The sequence below is a fragment of the Diplotaxodon limnothrissa genome, linkage group LG20 (assembly GCF_057381915.1).
Source record: "Diplotaxodon limnothrissa isolate DT_005_m linkage group LG20, D_limnothrissa_male_GT1.1, whole genome shotgun sequence".
Classification (NCBI taxonomy): domain Eukaryota; kingdom Metazoa; phylum Chordata; class Actinopteri; order Cichliformes; family Cichlidae; genus Diplotaxodon; species Diplotaxodon limnothrissa.
The window spans coordinates 5,243,141-5,251,533 of NC_140615.1; positions in this window are offsets into that span (position 1 = coordinate 5,243,141).

An 8,393-nucleotide genomic window follows, 5' to 3' on the forward strand; every position below is an offset into this window, starting at 1 on the left:
TGTAAAGAAGTAGAATAATATATATGTAAAAAATGCCAAATACATTTCAACGAACGAAATGAGATATTTACCCTGGAGTGACGCTGAAATTTAGTGACATTAATTATGAACTACACGAAAAGAAAATAGAAGTTATACTGCAACCACTTGATGGTCAAGTCTGTGCAGATTAAAACATCGAAAACATATCTTATTATTTATTACATCATTATTATTTTTTAATTTAAATCAATATAACAGATTTGCAGCTCTATTTGACGGAGAACGTCAAATAGCTGTGTTGTTGAGTTAATGTTCCTCGTCTCATCTTCTTCTTCTTTTTCAAGATCGCAGCTTCCATTTTACCGTGTGACAGTCTGTATGATTTGTCTGGCACTGGCACAGATAAACAGACGCACACAGGTCTGTAATCCTGAGGCTCCAGACAGGACCTGCGGGTTTGGCAGCGGCTTCCGTCTCCAACGCATCAAATGAGAAAACTGACGCACAGGAGGTCTCCGGTAGCCCAAAATCTTTCAGCTATATATTCTGGACAAATACTTGTAAAAGTCTCCAGAAGAAGAACACGAATTTTTTTGTTTTGTACTTTTTTTCACGGAGTGTCTCGCAATAAATCAGCCTGTTTGGGGAGTTCAGGGAAGGGAAGGGTTGACAGCTGCAAAAATGATAACCAATTAAACGTGATAATATTTCTCTGTTGCTGTAATAGACTATAATAGCATACTTAAAGAGGTTTTACCAAGCTAGATAGATAGATAGATAGATAGATAGATAGATAGATAGATAGATAGATAGATAGATAGATAGATAGATAGATAGATAGGAAATGTTGCCTGATAATAAACATTCAAGTGAACAATTCAAAGTAATGAAAAATTTAAAAAATTACATTTTTTATCAATTTTTCCATGTAACCTTTTTTTAAATCAATTCATAATAATCAGATTAGAGAGCAGAGATCACTGCCTGATGAAATATATATATTATACTGATGAAATATTGATGAAAATATAGTTCTGATTCAAATCAGAAAACAATCAGTTCCTATATCTGCTGAATTCCAAACCCCCTGCTGCAGCACATCCCTTTGTTCCTGTCCAATCAGATACAGCTGTACAAGCCAAACTCCACAGGGATAGCGGAGGTCAACCTCCCAGCGGATGCTCTGGCCCATCCTGCTACTGGTGCCCCGAGGGCCTGGGCACAGTGCACGACCCCCAAGACAGCCACCCAGACACACCATTCAACCACTGAGTTCATTGAAGCCAACATGGTGGCTCTAGCTTTTTGTGTCAGCTCTGACTCAAACACTTCACATTTGCTTTTATTGTGTGTCAGAAGATGCTGCCGATCAACATACATGACATGCAGTGGACACAGAGATTCACACTTTTACATTTTCCCTTCTCCAACCTGGAAAAGATTACTTAAGAAGGGATCTTTTTCCATCAATGCACAAAGTCATCACTGTGTGACCTGAGCAAAAGGCTTCATGCAGGTGAAAGTGGTCCTGTTTTTTTCTCAACAGATGGCTTCCAGAGAAGGATGAGTCTGTAAATGAAAAGAACTGTGACACATCTGAATCAGACTGTCACAGCTCTGCTGGGGAAGAACAGACCAGCGTGGCAAATTAGACTGAGTGGAGTTCCACCAAAAAGGACATCTGAGAATTCTGCCTGTTTATAAAGAGAAAACGCAAATGACCTTGGGGGCTGAAGTGGCTGGATAGAAAATAAACTGTTTGGAATTACTCTGCACATTGAGGAATAGAAAGCAGCTGCAAAAATCTGAACTTACTCACTTGATTTCTCAGTGATTTGGAAAAGCTTTCAGCGGGCATATTACACTAACCTCTAGGCTTAAAGTGCAAAAGCATGAATCGTAATGTTTTCAACATGTTCTCCACATTCTTAAAGCATATAAATTGTGCTGCTGGTGTTCCGAGGTATGCTCAAATAGGGGTTTTTTGGCATTGAAATGTAGGGAAACAGCCCTGCTACAGACAAAAAGAAAATAAAACTAGCTGGTTGCAAACTCAGATAAGTTGAGTTACGTGACAATGGAGCAGCAAAGTTTAAGGGGTTTAGGTAATGATAATGAAAGCTGCCGTGGGTGAGTGGTGCTCGAGCAGTCCAGTGAATGACACACTGGAGGCTACGCTTGCACCAAGTTTCAGAAAATCTAATTTATGGCCACTTCGCAGCAGCTGGATTTGCACTTCCGACCAGGGGATACTATTACCAAACACCACGGAGAAGGCTGATGGATATGCAGAGCGTAGGAGTCTTGGTCTTGTTATTTTGCCTTTTTCTGACACACAAATACACTGTATATTTACAGAGACGTTCACTCAAGCAGATATGTGCTCACAAAAGTGCATGCTTGTCTAAAGGTTATGACACCTCAACATATTGTGTGATCTTGATTTGAATTTTTCCCATTAAATATCCTTGCTCTTACTTTCCCCACTATGTGTAACTAAATTCTCAGTAAGTGGGTGGCACTGAAAAGGAAATAGCACATATTTATATGCAACGTGTCTCACTGAGTAATTTAGAACTAAGTAACCTAGAAAGACTTAGTAACACTTAGATCTGTGTTCTGGGGATACCCTAATGTCTATAAATTGAAGACTGACTTTGAAGTCTGAAACGTACTAAAAACTATCACTGTTTAGTGCTATTTGGTGAAGAATCTGACCTTTTTCCCTTCCTCCATTCATTATTCAGGGGAATTTGACAGTGCTGATTATAGGTATGAGTACTTTTTAGTCCAGTCCATAAAATATTGACTCAATGGTGTATCACAGTAAGGATTTTAAGCCCTGCCATGGAAAGTCTAGTCAGCTGTGACCATAATTTGTTCCCCAAGAACCACCGGTCACTGCCTCTGTGAGAGTGTAATCTTACAATAGACCTTTCTACGTTTGACAGTGTTGTTCTCCAAGAATAATATGTATCACCGGCGCTAAATTTATTATCCGATGTGCTGAGGTTTATAAGTTTGTTGATCAGATAATCCCCAAAAAGACATGTACAGTCATCATTTAGTCTCAAATTTCAAATGTTCAAAACATTTCACTCCTCAAAGCAACAGTTGTTGCAGTTTTGGACTGGTTAATCCTCAGTGTCTTCAGTGGTACTTTTAGTCTGATGGTTTGTTGGTGTAGTGTGGAAAACAAACCCGCTACACTACATATTTGTCAAAGGTCATTTGACGAATGCTAGGCTAGTGGAAATGGCCACTATGCTCTCGGTTTGGAGACCTGACAATGAACTCGGAAAGGTCAACCACCCCCCAGACTGCTTCCCCTCTGGCCTCCAGTCTCCACTATCCAGTCATTGCCTGGGGACCAATCACCCCGGCTGCCCTCTCTGTCTCTCTTTCCCCCTTTTCCTTCTTGTTCGCTATCTGTCTCCCTCACTCTCACTCTTGCAGTCCCTCTTTCTCTCATTTTCTCTCTCTCCAGGCTCTCTTCACTTAGTCCTTTCAAGAGCTCCCTGTGTCACCAGACTGATTAAAACAAACACTGACCCTATTTTGCTATCTAATCCAATTGTGCTCTTTTTCTTCTCACCGGCCCTGGAGCACGCAGAGTATTAGGTGTCCTGGGAGCCACAGGGCCCCCTTCTGTGACTGATCTTAGATTTCAAACACTCAGGAACATCACATATGGTGGGCAAAGAGTAAATAAAGTCTTATTAAAATCAATTTTAGCACTCGTGCAAACAGGATTTTGCGTGTATCTTGAGTACGATTCTTTAATTGTTGTAGTTGGTGAAACTGTGTCTGACTGTATACATTTGCATAGTTAGTTGCAACTGAGGTAAAAGTAATGAGATTCAAGCCTTGGTTTGAGCCCTGCTGGTGAGGTTTGTTGAGAAAAGACTGCTGCTTATTGTTTTATTAATAAGGGCATGTTGGTCTCAGGTCAGGGCTTTACCTTTGACCCTAAGGAAAAGACTACAGAGAACCAGCTTTTGAGAGTCAAACAGGCCACTGTGCTTACTGAAGTCTATGTGTGTCCACGAGCTTTAACAAACCATTACATTTTTAGGACACTATTAATTCTTATTGCTTTACTTTTAGGACTTCATGTATAAGTTTGCTACTTGTTCTGTCGAGTTCCTCGCTCTTTCACTGTGGTGTCAGAAAATATTTCTTGCACATGAAAGCCATTTGACTTTTTTTAGTTAAATTAACTTTATGCTATCTATAGAGACAGCCTAGGAGTGTTGTTTGTTTTGTTTGGCTAGCTTCAGCGCTATTGTAGATATTAGATATCTCTGTGGATTTTAATCATCATGCTCTGAAACACAAAATGAGTCTTCGCAGTCAGCCTGAGCGTTAAGAGCCACGTCACAGTAAAGTAAAACAGGGTTTATGTGCATGGAAATACTGCAGGATCACGGTAGTCCATCTCACGGAGCAGCATACAGCTTGTGTCTCCAACTGTTGGGAGCAACATGCTGACACTTGAAAATGGGTGGACTCTCAAGCTTCAATTTCATTACATCAGATCATCATCCACAGTGACATTATTGATACCATCTAGTGGCGATCAACAGTTATGTCAACTATAATTTAATGTCTTTTCATTTCACCATTCATTCTGTGCTTGAGGGCTAACATAAGGTACTGCACTTTACCTTAGTTTAAAATATAAACATTGAACTTTTGAGTTTATTGCATTGATTCAGGAGCTTTACTTAGAGATTACATTACATATTAAGAGGTTACATGGCTTAATGTTTCACAAGGACTCTTTTCTGAAATGTGTTTAGTTTCACTGGTAATACCGTTTTATTACGTTTTCAGATCAGCCCTGTTACTAGTAATGAAGTGATTTTTTTTTTTAAATCACTCTACTGTATCTTTATTTTGTGTCTTTAACACATTCGTATCCAGTAAATATGTATAACATAGTTGTGTTAAATGTTAAACACAGAATGTGCCTTTACACTCTTAAGTAACGATGAAATTATATCATCAAAATTCTGCAACTCCAAATTATTTTGCTCTTAAGGTCGGCTCATATATCGAGAGCTGAGAGTGTAACAAGCATGCAGCCAGACAAATGGCCTGTCAAACAGGCACCTTCACTGTATGGAAACCAGCTTTGATTATGGCCAGAAAGTCTTTCGTGGGCTTTGTGAATTATGGCCAATTACCTTTACTCTCTTATAATAATCATTTGTTTTCCCTACTGTCACAAGCAGGACCTTGGAGTTGCTATTACCTAAAGCTTCAGTAGGCGACTACAGGTTGAAATATATGGCCATAATCATTCCCACTAATGGTCGTGCAGCTCAAAGCAAAGGCAGTATTTTTTTTTCTTACAGAACCCAGAACTGTACATCAAACTCAGAGACCAGCAGGATTTTATGGCCAGGTCATTTCTCCCTTTACTCTGTTGTTTATGGTTTTAATGGCAGACTGTTGCCAGCTTTCATGGCTGCAGTGGGTGATTTTAACTCAAAGGCAAAGTGCTGCTGACCCCAAAGTTAAGCATCTTTACAGCAGGAATGACACTCTTGCTTAATCACTTGAATCATTCTGTCAAAGCAGCAGCTTGTGGATATAACAGAGTTATAACCAGCATTCAGCTTGGTAAATGAACTGGTACTTATTTGGTGCCTTTCTACTCAATTTGAGCACTCTAACCTCATTTACCCAATCACACACATTCATACAGTGCTTTTATCTTTATCTAAGCACTTTTATCGAGCATTCACACATGCATCAGGGGCAACATGGGGCTCAGGTTCCTGCTCAAGGATGAAAGGAGGAACTGGAGAATGATCCACTGACCCTCTGATTGGTAGACAAGCTGCTCTACTGCCTGAGCCACATCCACCTTCTTGTTTATTGCTGGTCAAGATGCTAAATAGGAGGAACACTTATCAGTGAGTACTGGTATTCTAATCTATTTCTTCTTTACGATCATATCCATTATGTTATTTAACATTTGCTATTGAGATCACTATTTGTCTTCATTTTATAACAGTGTGCATATGTGTGTGCTTGTGTGTGTGTGTGTCTTCATGTCAAAATGGGCTGCTAGAGACACCTACTGTGGCAGAAAATTACTGCAAATATGGTTTTAATTAATTTGTCAGGTGTTAATATGTGTGTCTGAGACTTTGTCAATTTCATGGTGCAGCAACCATGCAGCATCAGCAGCAACAGTCACAACGATTTTCAGGTCTGTAGTTGAGATCACAATAAACACTGAGTTTCAAGGTAAGAGTGGTCTGACCTGTGAAAACGGAGTGAACGTTAAAGTGAACTCACCCCCACCTTATGAAATTCTCAGCACACCAGCTTTCTTTAAAAAGCATAGATTACGTTTATAGACTCTGTAAAGAAAACTGGTGAGAGAGATATATATCTAAAGACCCCGGAACAACTGCTAAGACACTCATGAATGACAAACGAAGAAAAACAGTTCTGCTGAAGAGACACCTTATAACCAAGCTGAAGCATGCTAAAGTTAAAGAGAAAGATTATGCATACTGGAAGCATGTCCTTTGGTGAGTAAACTAAACTAAAACTCGAGCTCTTTTGCCACAGAAACATTGCTTGTGTTTAGAAAAGGATGGGAGAGGCATACAACAGCGTCCCCACAGTGAAGAACAGCGGTACACTGTAATGTAATGTAATATAAAAGTATTTTACTGTGTATTTTACAGTTTTGTACTATTCTTCTAGAATATTATTAAATTTACATAAATAGACTGTGATTTTACATTTCAAATGTAAATTAACGTAAGATCACTGTAAATGTAACAAAACATAATTTTCTTGTTTGTTAAATGTATTTGTCTGTACATATGCATATTGAGATTGTTAAAATACATTCACAAATGTATCATAATTTCACAAATATTTGTCCATTATTTGAAATTGAACTGTTAAATTCAAATGTAATGCTATGGAAAAATATATAAAATGATTCTTATAAATTTTTTTACATCAAATAATAATAATAATAATTGTTATTTAGGGCGATCGCGGCTCAAGAGTTGGGAGTTCGCTTTGTAATCAGAAGGTTGTCGGTTCGAGCCCCGGCTCGGACACTCTCGGTCGTTGTGTCCTTGGGCAAGACACTTCACCTACTGGTGATGGCCAGAGGGGAATTGTAAAGCGCTATATGAATGCAATCCATTATTATTTAAACTAACTGTATATTTAAGTATTATTAGTCATATTGCCGCATTCATTGACCTTATTTATAGGTAATTTCATTGTTTAATCACATTAAAATGTTCCTAATTTAATGTTTAAAAGCACTTGAAAAAGGCAAAATCCCATGTAAATTAGGGCAACAAACTGTATTGTCATTACTGAAAATAACCGTATTTTCATGGGAAAGTTATTTTCTGTTATTTTATGGTATTATTTTGGCGCCCCAGCTGTTTTTTTAGGATTTTCTTTTTTTTACGGTGTAGGAGTATTATACTATGGGGCTGAAACTGGGAATCTCATCAGTGTGGAAGGAATGATGAAGAAAAAAGGTAGGTGAAGATTTTGAAAGAAAACTTCAAGCAGGCAACAGCAAAACTGGGTCTGGATTATCCCTTTGACCCAAAACATACTTTGCTTCTTGTCAAGAACTACCTGCGGAGGACCAAAGTGAACATTGTTGACCAGCCTGCACAAAGCCCTGACTTGAATCACATTAAAAATCTGTGGTGTGAACTGCAGACCAAATTTCATGCCAGAAGACCCTCAGATCTGGAGCAGCTCGCTCACTAAAGAAGAATGCACCTGAACTGCCCAGGATGTGTGAAAGACTTCATAAGAAAGTACAACTGCTACAAGTGTAGCCTGTTACCAGGAAAAAGGGTACACAATTGGTGATTAGCGTCAGGGTGGCTAATATATTCTGAACCTGGCAGTTTTTGGCTTTTGTGCAACGTTTTTGTTTCTGTGAGCAAAATAAAATAATGTAAGCATAAAAACAAACAAACAAACAAACTCAGATGTTTGGAATTTGAAAATACTTTTTAAAAATGAAAATTTCATGTCTGCCTAATAATTATGTCCTCATTTGTAACTTGTAACTCTTCATGTGAAGCATCTTAACCTGGCACAGACTAGTGTGTGTGGTCTGTGAGCTCACTGACTTCTCATTGCTCCATTATCTTTGCTTTTAACCTTTGCAATGACTTTAAGGTCCAACTACAAAAGAAACACCAGACTGCAGTAGAGACATCAAGATTTTGCCACCCTGCATTCCAATCAATAAGGCAACGAGGGGTGAAGAAAACAAATTAAATGAGGTATAAGAAGAGGGTGGGGTGAAGGGAGAGTGAGACGGGAGCAGTCATAATCGATGGCGGCCGCGGTGGGATGACAGCGATGAGGTCGTTTATCTTTGTGAGAGGGAG